Source organism: Tyto alba, unplaced genomic scaffold (assembly GCF_018691265.1).
Source record: "Tyto alba isolate M040663 unplaced genomic scaffold, T.alba_DEE_v4.0 Super-Scaffold_2, whole genome shotgun sequence".
NCBI lineage: Eukaryota > Metazoa > Chordata > Aves > Strigiformes > Tytonidae > Tyto > Tyto alba.
The window spans coordinates 45867749-45881568 of NW_024881282.1; the positions used below are offsets into that span (position 1 = coordinate 45867749).

At 33.6% G+C, this 13820-nt stretch overlaps 1 protein-coding gene across 20 annotated transcripts in view; it reads left to right on the top strand.

Moving 5' to 3' along the window:
* Nucleotides 1–13820, top strand: part of PPFIA2 (PTPRF interacting protein alpha 2) — a 349964-nt gene that overhangs the window by 203021 nt on the left and 133123 nt on the right. The window lies entirely within an intron of this gene.

Below are 13820 nucleotides of genomic sequence, written 5' to 3' on the forward strand. Positions count from 1 at the left end.
CACTTTTTTTCTCAGCTTTCTCACATGATGACTATTTTTTTTTTTGTAGATACACCAACTAGTTGATGAGTGAAGGGATGTTCTTTTATTTACTTTTTGTACTTCTATATTGCTTTCTATTTTATTAAAGAGATACATCCAGATAATTATTTACAAATTGGTCACTTCCTTTTGCCCAGTTGTCCATCAAAGAAAGCATTAGCCACATTCAGAAACCTGACCAAATAAGCTGTTTGAGCAAGTTAATTGCTATTAGCTGCTTGTCAGTTTATCAGGGCAAGCACAGAGTTTAAATACATTGCTACCATCTTGGATACTTAACCTAACAATCTTAATCTCATTTGTGAGTGCTGGCACTTAGAGTCATGTTGTGACGTCATGATCTCATCCCCTGCTACCAGGCTGGGAAAGGTACCACAGTCAGTTATCCTGGCTAGAGGTGGAGGAGAGAGTGTCTGGGTGAGAGCTGCCTGCAAGGTCACGGGCTCTAACTGCTGTGGCTCTCTGCTCAGCTGCAGTAAAAGTTTTCCTCTCCAGATAATATGCTTTTCAATTATAATTTGTCTTCAGAGAACTGATGGGTTTGGTCTAGGGACTGACTTTTTAGAATCCTTCAGAAAATTTTAAAATCCTTCAGAGTTTTTCCACAATTGATTTCTTTACATCCACAGGCTTCAGGAAGAGGGGTACCAGGGCAAAAGGAGGAGAATATAGCCGTAAGGTTTTGAAGCATTCTGAACTGCTGTGTGACAGTAAGCTTCAGCACGTGTCTAGTTGTATATTATGGTTGCTGTCTTGTGGTTGACATGAGAAATACAAACAGCTAATTTAGGGAAGATAGAACAGTGTCTGGCTTAGCAATACTGCATGATAATATATAGTTATGCAAACAACTCTGGGAAGATTTCTGAGGTTACAGTACTAATTCATTTCAACCCAGCTGGCAATTATGAACATATTCTGAAAAAAGTGTTCTACTTCTGTTTGATTTCTGGTATTTGCCTCTGTTTAGATGTTAACTTGTTATTTTTATAATCATCTTGTTTCTGGAAATATACTGTAAATAAATATACCCAGGGAAAAAAATGTATTTAGCATACACTTTTTCACATGTTATCTAGTTTGGGTTTTTTTGTTTGGTTTGGTTTGGATTTTTTTAATTTCTGAACTTTGGCAGTTAGCACATCTTGGAGAAATACAAATCATAAACTGCATATAATACAATAGAATGCAAGAAGTTTGTGAAGTATTTCTATGCAGTGAATCTGACAGATATATCTATGGGCAGGTAGGAATGAGTCTGTATTCTTTCAGTTTCACACAGGAGGCATGATATAAACATGGTTTGTTTATGTTGCAACTATACCAGGATTGCTGAGAATCAGTATTATTGAAATTATGTCTTCTGTTTCTTTTGACATTAGCTACTGTGAATGCAGAGTGATAAAGAAGGGCTAAGTTAGAGTCTGAGTCTAGTGGGTTGTGGGAGTTAAACATATCTGGTGAAAGTATTTAATAGTCTGTATGTGTTCTTTTGTGAGTGTATTTCACTAAATGTATGTATTTCACTAAAATGCTACCTTAGAAAAGTAAATTTTATTTCCTCTCCCCTTCATATGACTTCTTCAGATCTTCTGGTGATAACTGTAATCCTAAACTGTGTTTTGCTGAATAGAAGAGCTTAAAGCTGTCACGTATATTCTGTCCTGAATATTATCATCAGTGTTTATTTAGTTATCTGGAGACACAACGTAATAAGAGAGGACAGATGTAACACTGAATTGGTAGTAATGTAGTAGGATAATGAACTTCAAACAGAAACAGTAGCTCTACAGCACCTCAAAGGTAAATGGGCTTGTTTGAAGTGTAACTTTCATTTAGAGCACTAGATCTGGATCAGCAAATCTGATTTAATTTTCAAAGTGACAGTCACACTTCAAACAAGTCCAATCGCTTCTGAAGTGTGTGTGTGTGAAGATTAGGTAGCAAATCTTTCTGTGGCAAGATGTGGACAGAGAGGCATGAATTACCTGGGCTCTGTACCATATATCCAGTGGGCAGCTCAAAAATTTATAGCTAATGAGACCTTATTTTTATGTAAATTTCTTATTTGTTGAATGTAATCACCGGAGTCCTGCAGAGCTCTTGATAAGCTTTATTTTTGATTATATATTGAACTACTTCTCCTACTGAAGAATACACTTGCATAGATGATGTAATTTATAATTTTTTTTCTCCTTTCATGAATGTAGCACACTACTGAACATCAGTGAAAATGTCCTTTCATCAAAATTTTCAATTTAGTGTCTTTTTTTCTCTGAAATCAACAAGTCTGTCTATTATTTATGATGACTCAAAATAAATAAAATCCTTTAGGATATCAAATATTTTTATTACTACCACTATTAACTACTGGGCTTTATCAACTTCTTTCATTAGAGAGAAAAAGGTAAGGTTACTCACTATATTTCCAGAATTTAAAAACTCCTGTGTTTTACATCAATTATCCTATATTCTTAAAAACAAAAAAAAAAAAAAAAAAAAAAGCAGCTTTAAAATACTTTAGTAGTGGTGACATCATATGGATGAAATTGCCAGTGTATGAATGTTAACATAATTTTAAGATGTTTTATTATTCCTTTATCTTTAATATGCAAGGCACAGAGGCTAGTCAGACCTTTGCTGGTTGTACAATTTCTGATATAAAAGATGCCATTCCTAAATTTGGTGTTCTTGGCATCTATAAGTACTCTAAAGTCTATGTCATTAATTACCAATTCTTCATATTTCTTGATGAAGAATGTCTGCAATTAATTCCTTTGTTTTCTCTACTGATTTTTTAAAAGTTCATTGTAATAGTATAGACCAAATAAGAGTACTGTTAACAATCTCAGTATATAAAACAAAGTTTGAACAAATTTTAGTGTTCCTTCTATTGTACATAAAAAGCCTAATGTTCTATTAGATTGCCAGAAAGAGCAAAATTGGGATTCCTTCTTCAGGTACATATTTGTACTTTGTGGATATTAGGTAACTGTTTAGGCTAAGTGGAAAGAGAGTAAATCAAAATAAGAAGAAATAGTAATTTGTTTTTAGTGTAAGGATCAGTAAAACTTTTCTATAAAGCAAATCACTTGCATCTTACTTTCTTATCAAACAGAAAGCAAGTTAGTGAAATCCATGGCTTAAATTAAGTCCAACAGAGACACCAAGAAAGTGTTATGTGTAAATACAATTTAATCACAGAAGTCAATACCTACTGCAGTCATCTAACTTAAAGGATCCACCAATAGAAAGTAAAGTAGAATTCACAGTAATAAAATTGTATCTATGGATCCATTGTCAAGGACTCAAAACATGGAAATATCTTCCAACTGTCACTTATTCCATCTTCATTCTTTGAGGTAAGACCATAAAGCCTCACAGATATTTGTCTGATTTGTCACTGAAAGCATGTCACTACACAATTCCTGTATAGTTGGGTTTGTTGCTTAACTATTCTTATAAAGGGTTTTCCTCACACTGCCCTGAACTGCCCTAGCTGCAATTTAGCCTGATCATGTATGCCCCACTCTCAATGCATGCAGAGAATAAGCACTTTTGTCATTAGAACAATCTCTTGCTTATTGGAGCAACATTACTTTGTCCCCAGTTAAATGACTCTTTTCTAGAGAAAACAATCTGTCCTTTTAAAACCATCTTACATATGCATTCTCTCCTAACTTCCATTATATTTTAATCTGAACTTCCTGGTATTCATTCTGACTTTGGTCTCTTGTCTTGTCTTCCCCAAGAACCAAACCACCCTCCATACTGCTCCAATTGAATGCTAACAACTAGAATAGTGGGATAATTACTACCAATTTATATTATTTCCACAATTTTATTTTGGGAGGTGGAGTGGGGGAGGCAATTGCCACCAGTGATACCAACTATAAAATGATCCCTGATAGCTAAAGTTGGGAATTTTATTTGCTTCTTTCAAACAAGCTTTAGTTAGGCTGGAACCAGTCAGACCAGAAGCAGACATCTATTGTGTAGAAGAGGTAGTTTTCCCAGTTGCCTTTATAGAAGCCCTATATAGAAAATTAAGGAATTCAGAAGTGTAGTTATTTTCAACCCAGAAGTATCATTTATCATGTGGGGTCAATCACATCCTTAAAGTACTTTTATTCCCCTTTGCTGGTCCTGGGTTACCAGCTTGGATATAGGTTTTGATATAACGTATCTTTCAACTTCAGGGAGATATATTGAACCCAGAAAGTCTAATGTTTGCATAATCATGCATGCATCAGATAACACCTCTTCTTGCCAGGAAAAAGATCAAATATAGTTTATGTGAAGAGATCAGTTGATGGATGAGGTCAGTTAATAGACTTGATTCTGGTTTTAGCTTGACAAATCTTTTTCTGATGAAAAGAAAAAACAAACAAACAAACAAACAACTTTTTAACTTAATTTTTTCTTAGAACTGAGTATGTATAAAAATCTGAGGTTTGAGGGTATTACTAAAAATAATAGAATTAAGCATGTTTACATTTTCTCTGTCCTTGTCTTTTACTATAATTTTTTACACACTGAGCAGATTCATGAAAAAATGTAAACAGTGGAAAGCAGCCAAAATATCAGATACTTTTCACTTGATTTTATAAAGTGATGAATTATTATTTTTTAAAATTTTTAAGTATATTTAAAATATTCAATGATTTAATGTCCGTTATTTAGTATGCTATTTCAAATTCTGAAAGGGGGAAAAATATGATTTTACTGAGGAAGGAAGAATGTGTTCTGAATCAGAACAGCAGACTTGTTGATCTACTATTATTAGTAACTGAATGACTGATCATGGATGAAATTTACCCAGAGACGATGCTGAGGAAGAAGAGAAGGAGACAAGTGTCAGAACAGTATGTGTTCCCCAAAATGAGGAAGGAAAGGTCACGCTGTATTTTGTCAGGTTTTCCTGGAAGAAAACAACAAGATGCTGTGCAGAGAAAGAAGTTAAAGCTAGAGAAGTAAAGAGTTTGAAAAATGAGTCAGGCATGCTAAAAATCAACCAGACTTGTAAACTGGAATTGGCAGAAAAACAAGCTGTGCATTCCTTACCAACATTGTAAGATAAGGCCTGTTCTGTTTACTGGTAAGTATGTGTTGCTTCTTACAGTCACCCTTCATATATCCTCTGTGTCAGGATTTATTTTAGGTTATTTCTCAGGGCCATATACTGACCTCAATCTGCCTTGTAATGAAAGTTTTATGTATGCATGTATGTGCTGAAGCTATTGTACAATCTGTAAAGCACTTCAATAATTTGCATGTTGTCCAGGGTGATTCCCTTTATAACTTTCTTTTTATTCTAATTTTGAAAAAAAAAATGTAGCATGATAAGCATAAAATAAAATTCTGTGCTGGAAATAGCAGGTTGCAGTCTTGTAATTCAATACAGCAAATTTTTCTTCACTTATGCTACTGCTCTGTGACCATTTCACATATTTAATATTTAAACATCTGGAAAAATATACTTCTGATGAATTGGAATAAAATCAATCCCATTTTCCATAAAATTATGTTATAAATTAATCATAGTCTGCCATTCTAGACCATATTTTTCTCTTTATTAATAGATGATAAATTTCTAACTGTGAGGTAGTTAATTATCATCAGTTTTGATGCAGTAAAATATTTAACCAATCAAGACATACTGATCTTTTATGTTAAATAGTATAACTTGAAAACAACAATATAGTCTGCAACATAACCATATCTGCACATTATTTATGTAATTTTAGAAGTGAATACAAATATCTGTAAAACAAAGGCATTGATTATTAAGTAGAAAAAAAAGTTGATGGTGCAATTTCCCTTATTATATAGCTGATTCACTTCCATACTTCAGTGGTTTGACTTGAAGAAAAAATCACTACAGTCCCAACTAACAACACTTTAATCTATTTCTGAAAAGTCTGCTGCCATAGTGTCTTACATGAATAATACTTCTACAAAATAGAGTACAGTATGTGTAGTAGAACATTCTGAAATACGACTAATTAAAACACATTGTAAGCCAGTCTTCTATTGCATCCTACACTATCTATAATATTACAAGCTGTTTAAAAGCCACTGACCTGCATACAAATTCAGCTTTATTATATTTACAGATGTGTATATGTGTGATGTTTTATCCCATCCCATTTCAGTAAGAATGAGACAGCTGTTTAATTTGGTTACAGACCCTCTGTGCTTCCGTGTCCCCATCAGTCAGGAGCAAAGCACCAAAGACACGTTTTTATTTTCAAAATGAGTATGCTGTCTTTCACTGTGATATCTATTCCAAATTGAACCAATCTAGTTAACACGAACTGCAAAACAATAGACTTTTAAATTTTCCATTTGCCTATTTTTAGGGGGGGGGGGGGGGGGGGGGGAAGAAGAAGACTTTAATTTCATTCATGTTCATAAATATGGGAGAATGACTAGTTTGGTATAATTGGATTTGCTATATTATAATAATAATAAATATTTAAAAGTAGGCTATATTTTCATAATCTTTAAAATTTACTTTTTTATGAATGGAGGCTGCCAAGTAGCCTCAAGCTTTATAGCTTGATACTAAGGATGATAAATAAGGAATGTTTAATTTTTAGCATCTACTGCCTTGTGCTTGAGATCATTTTTTTGAAGCTTTTGTGAACTCACATCTGTTATCATAATCTGAAGAGTCTTATAGAACACAGGAAATTTTAGGTAAAAAAAAGAAAAATCTGTTGTGGATTTTATCATGCCCTTTTTCCCTTGTTGTTTCTTTTTATTATTTCTGTGAATGTGAAACCTAGCTTTATTTTAGCAGACCAATACCCACTGGCTGGATATTATTATTCAGAAGGCATTATTTTTAGTGATCAGTATACAACAGATAATATAGAGCACCAAATTAAATTATTTAAAAATAGAGGGAGTGGGAAAGCATTATTAAAACAGCAGATTGCATACTTTATTCAGCAGTTTTACATTAAATAGTAATTGACTGTGAAAAAAACAGGAATGTCAACCGGCACTTTTTAGTTGGTGTCATGTAAAATATGTTTTTACATGACAATTTTGCAGGCTAATTTGGGAAATAATGGAACACAGGTTTGTGTTTGGCTGTTTGATATTGATTAGATAGTTATACTTGGGTCATTTCTTGTGGTTGTACTACTCCTTAACAGTGATTCTAAAACCACATGAATTACATCATACTATCATTGCCCTAGTTTCAAGTGAAAACTACCATGGCCAGTTTGTGCCCATGTCTTCTGTGTGTAGTGTCAGATTTCTTTCTGAAGTAAACCTGTGTGAGAAAAAATTGGCAAAAATTGAGCCATTATCATAATACTCATGTTGCTGTGGATATTGGTTTTGGTTTAAAAAATCTGTGAGAATTAATCTTTACATGGCAAGTGTGTACTATAGCAGGAAAATTAGGTATATTACATCACGAGTCCTGACATTGGTATGTTCTTCCTATTATCTTTAAATTTATCTAGAAGTACTATCACATGGGCTAGCATTTAAACAGATAACATTTAAATTTTCTTTTTGGTTGACTTTTGAAATACAATTTTGAATGCTTTTGGTACTCTGGTTGTAAAAAATCATGAAAGTAACATGATACAGCTGTTGAATTTAGATGACTTTTATATGAAAGTCCGGTTATATATGCTGCAAAGCTAAACCAAAATATGTATATCCACATTCATTCAGTATGTTCAGTGGCTTTAATCAGAATATAAATTTTATCTAGTATAAACCTTAGTTCTCTCTTATTCTTTTCAGGTCTTTTCTAGAAGCAAGTTTTTTGTTGTGTTTTTTGTTTTTGTTTTTTTTCCCTAAGGTACTGAAAGAGAATTTGAGGTATTTTCTGTTTGCCCAGAAAAAATAATTATATCACTTTTAATTTGGGACCACAGTCATAATAGTAAATAATTCATTCACAATAGCAGGCCATCCACAGAGAGGCTACACTAGTTTGAGATTATTTCTTTGATCCAGAAAGAGATGGTTGAATAAGTAAGTATTTGAAAGACTTCATTTAAAATCTGATGTAGATTCAACTGAGTGCTCAAAGAAGGAATTCCTTCTTGACGGAAAGCTGTATAGCAGTTCTGCATCTGTCATATTTTCTGATCAGTGAGTATATTCTATTAATTCTTGTAGATGTTAACATTGGCTTTGAGCCTCTGAGAAGTTTTTTTTCTTTCTTCCAAGGAGCACTGACTGGGTGCTTATATGTGATATGTGTTTGTGTATTTCAAAATTTCAGTTACTTCCCACATTTATGGAAAAAAAAAAAAAAAATAGAGTAGGGATCACAAGTCCAGTGTGTTACTGAGTTAGTTTTCTCTCCTGCATAACACAAATCTCATTGTCTTCATCTACCTCTGTGAATTAATGAACTCTCGCATTGTCACATTTAATCACACTTACCACATTTCAGATGTCTTGCAGACTGATAAATAACCCAAACCAGCATTGGTAATTCCTTGATAGTTTGAAGCATGTTTAGTGGCGATGTAAAAGCCACTAAGATCACCTCTGAAGAAAAACATCTTATTCCCTGTCTGTGAGGGCATGGTGTGAGTCAAGCAAAGTAACACTCAGTTCAAATCAGAGATGAAGTAGTTCAACATGATGTGGTCCATCCAAATCATATTATTTATTATATAACTTACTAATAGTGGCCAATTTTCTTAAAGGGATTAAAAACAAACAAACAAACAAACAAAAGAACACTGCATAAAAATGGGGAAAAGAAAAAAAGGGAGAATGAATCAATTTTGCTTACATTTATTTGTGGAGAAGTACACAAAACTCTCCATGTAAAGTAATCTGAAATCTGATAATATTTTTAAGAAACTAACTCAGAGAGTAGTCTACAATTTTGAAAGTATGACTTTTTTATGTATGAAGACACCAAAATTTTAGTCATGAGATCCAAACTGATTTCCTGATTTTACCTGGGTCTTGTTACAATACAATATTTCAGGGTACATATTTTCAAACATATTTTCAAACCCAAGACTTGTAGACAAACGAGCTCCCATTTTGAGAAGAAATTTAACAATAAACATTTCAGAAGATTGACAACATACCCACATATCTAAATCTTTCATTCAACCTAATCCAGAATCAAGAACTATTATAGTGACTATTCTGTAGTAAGAAGATAAACAGTGAATTACATTCAGAATTTTGTAGTGTTCTGTCTTGTCAATAGGAGTCAACAAGGTTGAAATCTGTGTTTTGGTAATGGCAAAATTGCTAAATTAAATCCCTTGTCATTCAAAAACTGTGGAGAATTTCCAACAATATTTCCAATGAAGAAATAATAAGAAAAGAAAAAGTGTACAATTTTTTTTACAAAAACAGATTGGATGAAAACATAACTGAAAGGTTAAAACTCCAAGGGAATTGTAGTAGATAGTAATTTCTTATGTTAAATGAGTTGCATCTAAATTTGTAGGAAAGCAAATTGGTTGACGTAGCTTGTGTTGAGTGTAAAATAAAAATGATAATGCCTTGCCATTCTTTCTTCATGCAGAGATTAGTTCACTCATTCATTCCTGAAATGAACTGTAGTTCAAAGAAAGGTGGGAAATCCAAATGAGAAGATTTTAAGCCACATCTCCCAATGTCTCTGAAACTGAATTTTACGGATTTTTGGGGTTGTTTTTTTGGTTTTTGTTTTGTTTTGGTTTTTTTTTAGGTTTTACAAAATTTCTCCCTTTGGTAGTTATTTTTCTGTGGGGACGATGAAAGACTTTATATTTTCATTTCAACTCACCGTACTGGACTGTATACACATGCTGAACAGTTGAGCATTGCAGCTATGGGGTCTCATCTTTTCTGTGTCAGACCCTCACCTTGGAGGCTACTTATGTATGTTTCATGCATATATGGTCATAAAAAATAAGCCTCGCAGGCCTTTCCTGGGAACAGTAAGCAAAGAAAGCAGCATTTGTTAAGCCAGCCCCTGGAGGCAGAGATTTAATGGTAAGAGAGCTGTGGTATGCCTCCCCTGCGCAGTCCTGCTGCCAACACATCTGGCAGCGCTGTCAGCCTGCCTGTCCCGATTGCCTCCCACTCTCCCGGGCACCCTCCAGCCTCTGCTCTGACTGTATCTCAGCTGCTTCACCAGGGAAAGTCCTTGACTTTCTTTTTATTTATAATGCCTATCAGTCCTTTTGGTGGCTACAAATTTCTGTTTAATTCGTTTTCAAGGCTTCTGCCCTCTCTTCAAAGATAAACATGAGATAGATGAAGAGCTGTCATTTTCAGTCAGCTATTTTTCAGTCAGACTGAGTGTTACAGCCCAAGTATTAAGTCAAAAAGAGAAAGATCAGATAAAATAGGCTCTGAGATTATGTTTCATCAGATGGCAAAAAAAAATGCTCTTTCTTGGGTTGTTTATCATGAAAAAAATTTGTTAGTGTCCTGATGTCACAGTATGGTATAAAACCAGTGCAGTCAGCTGAATAATTTTCATACAGTTTTAATTCACTTCAGTTCTTAATTAGCTTTATAGCCACATAGCTTCTACATAAGCTTTAAGAGTACAGTTGTGCCTGTCAAATCATATTAGTAATGCAACAGATACTACCTTTGGGGCTCCCAAAGTATGACTGACCATTCAAGATTTCTGCTTAAAACAATAATTCCAGATGACAGTATTCTCTTGATCCCTGTATATAAGAGGGAATTGCACAAGCAGAGGTCATTATCATCACATGTTATTTATTACATAACTGGGTAAAACAAAAATATGCTTTTCTTTGCTTCTAACCTGTGGGAGAAACACATTCCCTGGAGCATTACATTGTTATATCTCAGATATACCTTGGATGAAATAGATATATTTAAAATGAGTTTTACTTGTAGTTTTTGAAGCATGAATTGAAAAACAAGTTGTTGTGAGGTTTTATCCTAGTTATTAATTCATCAAAGCAGATGTGACAGAAATAATCTATTTGTAAAGCTCTAGGGCAAACTCAATTTTACTTTGAGACATTCCCTTTAGAAGGCTTATGATATAAACACCAAGAAAAAAAAAAAACTCTGTCATCATTTGATTCAGAGAAGTCAAAGCTCTTGACAACTGAGTAGTCTCTAGTACTTCAGATGAAGAGAGAAAGTTGACCACTTTAGTCCCAGAGGTACAAAGAGGTGACTGCTTGTTGTAAATGCTAGTATTGCAGATATGTCAATAGCAGTACTATTGGAATTTCAGAGAGCAGCAGCAACTGACTAATTAAAAGGCTTGAAGGTACTGTGTCAGTGACTCAAGTAAAAAGGTCTAAAATACTGGACACAGCCCAGCTAAAGTGGATGCTAATAGTTATTATGAATATAAGATTAAGATATTTCAAGGCTGAGAGGACACTGTTAGCTATGGGACTCTCTGGGAACAGAATTTTGAGTAATGATTTATTTTTAAGCAAGGGAAAACTTAAGCTGATGACCAAACAAAATTTCCCTAAGAATAAGCTCCATGCTGCTCAGCAAACTCATAGGAACTTTATTCCTTGATTATCTGAGATTATATTGACCAAAGGATTAGGGGCTCTATAGCTGGTAGCAAGCTTACCTTGGCACAGCAAAAAATGTAAAATTTGATAAAACCATATCTTTTTTTCTGTTTCCAAAGAAAGCAACAAAAGCATCATATCAGACTGTTTTGCCTTACTGTAGTTAGGAACGGGCACAGTAAGTTACCAGATACTTGTTATTCTTTTTACCACCTGTCACCCATCCAGTTGCCCAAGCATATGCCAAAATGTCTATTTTCATTCCAACTGAAACAGTACAAAGATATGAGAAAACATAAATAACAACGACATACTACGTAGATTACACAGAAAGTTTATTCTGTGAGATTCTTAAAGTATTGTAGACACATCAATGTGTATAAACTGTATGTAAACTAGTAACAAGAGTTCCACCCTGTAGCACTATAAAGTTTCTCTTAAAGGAATATGAAGAAAAAAGTATGTTTATATGTGTAGTTTTGTGCTTTGGAATTCTGATTCAATCTGACTGGAGACTGTCGACTTTCCATTAAATATATTTTCTTTTGGTATGTGAAATTAGTTATAATCTTAAGGAGAGGAATTTTTTTAAACAAAATTCTGGACAGAATAACACTGTTGGACTGGCAGTTTCTGAATCTTAGACTAAGACCTACAGGCAGAAGTTTTAATGATACTTTTGAAAAGCAACAGAGGACTTTTTATACTTAAATCTAATTTCCAAAGCTAAATTAAGGGCTTTAACATCAAACTGTTCTGTGTAGCCTTACAAGTTCTCGACTGCTAGGGTGTAATAGGAAAATACTGATTAGGAGGTATGACACAAAACATCACTACATGGTTCATGTGATCAATAGCTGATCTCTAATACAAAATCCACTGAGAATATCAGAACAACACTTTCCTTACTATCGTGCAATTTGCATGGAGGCTTACTGTGAATCCAATTCCAGCTGCTGAAAAATGAAGAAAAAAAAAATCTACTTAGTTACACATAGTTAGAATATCACTTGAAACATAATTGAATACTTTTTAATATATTATTAATAATACCATATACCATTAACTATTTAGAAACATGATTAAAACAGAATGAGCCTAGGAATACTTACCAAACTTCTGATGAACAGCACTTCAGTTCAGGTAAAAGTTGCTTTCAGCAACTTGAGGGGAAACATCAAACCAAGTCCTTTTGAGATCATTCCTAGCTTTACTCTTAAATAAGTAGATTTATTATAAGATTCATCCGACAGGCTGATGAGATAAACCACCTGGAAATTTTTTTCTTAAACTGCTTTCTTTTTGGGGGGAGGGGGAGAATTAGGAATTATTTCAGTTTAATTCTGGCTGCTTGTGGGTGCTCTTAAGCACTGACTATTTTGGTCAAACTAAATTTAACTTAATATTTTAAAATATGTATATATCCTTGTTAAGCAGTGATGCTGTTCATTAAGACATCTTTCTTTTCTGACACATGATCACAAATTTTAAAAGCTTTTCATCCTTTGCTTCACTGTTTTCTTGAGAGATGCAGTGTCCTTTTGCTGTAAAGGATAAAATTAACCACTACAGTTTAGTATATGTTGTGCCTGTCAAAAATAAACACATGTGAAAAAATAATCTTTTCATTATTGAAATGAATGACAAATCTGTGACTTCCCTTTGTATAGACAAAAATTTATGTATATTGTTGAAGAGTAACAGTAATGGTAAAATCGAGACATTTTAATAGGAATTTTGACAACTGAAAAACGAGTGTTTCAGAAAACATACTAGTTGCATGTATAAAACTTGATATCTGGAGCAACTTAAATTCCAGTTTCACTTTATGTTGTTATTTCATAGGAAACTCAACTCCAAACTAACAAACATGAATATTGCTCTGACTTATCACAGCCTTTCACTATAATGCCAAAATATATTTTAATAGTTAAATGCAAATATGAGGTAAAAATAATGAGTATTTTTTTCAAAACAGACATAATGCATATGTTAATCTAATATTAGATAGATTTTGCAGTGAATACCTTAACTTTTTTCTCCCATGCCATATTGCAGTGGTGCCTTACAGAGCGGCAACAATCACTAAGCGGATATGTTGAGTTGAACCTCATTATGTGTGAAATGTGGTGTCTCTGTTGCTACGAAATAGGCCATTTCTGTTCTTCTTCTGGTGTGGTTCTGATAGCTTACATATAGGAGATGTTGCCATCATCTTGAACCTTCTTTTGTTTCTAAACTTAAAGCAGTGTTTTC